The sequence below is a fragment of the Austrofundulus limnaeus genome, unplaced genomic scaffold (assembly GCF_001266775.1).
Source record: "Austrofundulus limnaeus strain Quisiro unplaced genomic scaffold, Austrofundulus_limnaeus-1.0 Scaffold4, whole genome shotgun sequence".
Classification (NCBI taxonomy): domain Eukaryota; kingdom Metazoa; phylum Chordata; class Actinopteri; order Cyprinodontiformes; family Rivulidae; genus Austrofundulus; species Austrofundulus limnaeus.
Genome location: NW_013952406.1, coordinates 2,186,158 through 2,188,050, shown reverse-complemented (window position 1 = coordinate 2,188,050; position 1,893 = coordinate 2,186,158). Strand labels below are relative to the sequence as shown.

Here is a 1,893-nt window from a genome sequence, read left to right as displayed (position 1 = left end):
TAATTTATCCCATCTCCATCCACATTAGGCATGTTTTGTTATTCAGAGGTGTTGAGGATGATTTGGTTCACTGAGGTGATGATGGTCATTGAGTGATCAGAACCGCGTCAAGTGAGACAAAAAACGGATTTGTTTCTGGTTTCATATTTCAAAATAAAACAGTTTAAATTCCTTGAATGTAAAGAAAATAAGACTCCTACACAGAGATGTAGAGTTTTCTCGTGATTTATTTTGAGTGACCTGTGTAATGAGTGCAGACCACGCACACCAGCTGAACAGCCACAGCGCAGCGCTGCTTCGTGCTCTTATTGTGAAAGGGTTGTTCCGTTGTCGGTGTTTGACGTTGGTCTGCTGGACTGTACCGCTGCACCGGACAGGTTTGCATCGGCGTTGGCAGCCCAGTCCTCACGGATCTGTTTCCTCTGGTACCGGCCACGGACGGGCACCGGGGAGGTCGGAAACGGAACAGAACCGGTAAGACGCGGCGCTTTCATAGAACCGTTTTTTGCAAATGAGGCTGCGTTTGGATTAAAAAAAAGTTTGGATTTGACTGAAATGATTCCTGATACAGTGTTTTCAGACGCACTGAGTGGCTGRTTTCTGACAGACAGGAGTAAATGTTGTGGTTTTGGGAAGTTTGATTAGAAACTGCRCGCGAGGTTTGGTGGAACTTTTGGAACCGGATGCGTAATTGCGCATCAGTGCGTGCAGTTGTTTTTCCTGGGATTTGTCTCCACTGAGGACACTTAAGTTACTTCACTAATTAAACTGATTGAATAATAATGAAAGCGTGATGGTCAACAATGCGACTCACTATGCTGGACATGTGAGATGCTGCAGTGCTAAAATATACATTTATTTTGAAGTTTCAGCTCTTAATGTCTGATCTAACTTACAGGTAAACATTTTTTTTCTACTTTAGATGTCTGCACTGAGGTTACATTTTGGCTTCAGATTTCTTATTTTTATGTTAGTAATTTGAAATCATATATTTTGGAGCTCATTGTTTATCTTATATGTATCTTTTTGGAGTTTTGATCATAAAACAGCAACTTGTGAAAATGTCAAGTTTTGGTCTGATAATGAGAAGAAAAGATTTACACAGGAAAAATAACATAATGAGCTGCGTCTGTTTTATGTTTTTCCTGCAGACATATTTTCATACTGGTGTAGTGACTGGCACCAGACTGGTGCTTCTGTTTGTCCTGCTYTTATAATTGGTTTAATTGCTTTATTTGTGTTTTGTCTCCTGCAGGAGGAATGTAGGCATTTCATTGTTTGTCACAACAGAGAGATGGTGTGTGTGTATGTGATATTCTCTTTGAGTGATTCAGTATCTGGTTTGYAGTACTGTAATTACAGGCGTGTATAACAACGTAAAAGTGCAAATTCCATTTGGAAAAGGCCTGGCTTATTTGCTGGCTGCGGCCTGAACTGTGTTGAGCGAGTTAACCGTATCATTATGGTGAGCACAAATTAGAGAGAAAAGATGCATAAAAACTTTCATTTCCATTTCATTTACATACCTTGTTTGGTGTTTGCCTTCGGTGAAGGCGGGTTTTTATTTTTTTACTCAACTTTAAATTTAATGAGTTCTGAGTTTTGTAAATAAAATGTATTTTTTTATTTGCAAAAGAAGAAACGAACCAAAAATGTGTTTGTAGCTTTTACTGTCAGTGGCATCCAAAAACAGATCTCACCTACTGATCTGTGTTTGAACCGTCACAACATCCCATAATTACACTCTCCTGCTTGTTGTGAACAAATGGTTCAAACTAAGAGTAATCTGGAAATCTGTGTTTCATTCATTCAAATCAGAGGTTCTCAAACTGGGGGTCCCTGGACCCCCAGGGGTCCGCGAGAGGTACCTTAGTGGTCCTCAAACATTTTTAC

At 39.9% G+C, this 1,893-nt stretch overlaps 1 protein-coding gene across 4 annotated transcripts in view; it reads left to right on the top strand.

Moving 5' to 3' along the window:
* The window catches only part of znf385c (zinc finger protein 385C), a 190,109-nt gene that overhangs the window by 4,995 nt on the left and 183,221 nt on the right, over positions 1 to 1,893 (top strand). Inside the window, exon 1 of one of the 4 annotated variants that reach the window (XM_014023045.1) lies at positions 390 to 474. The exons of the other annotated variants lie outside the window; for them this stretch is intronic. The gene's annotated coding sequence lies outside the window, so the exon portion shown is untranslated. Of the gene's footprint in view, positions 1 to 389; positions 475 to 1,893 lie in introns of those variants that run through there. 4 annotated transcript variants of the gene reach the window in all.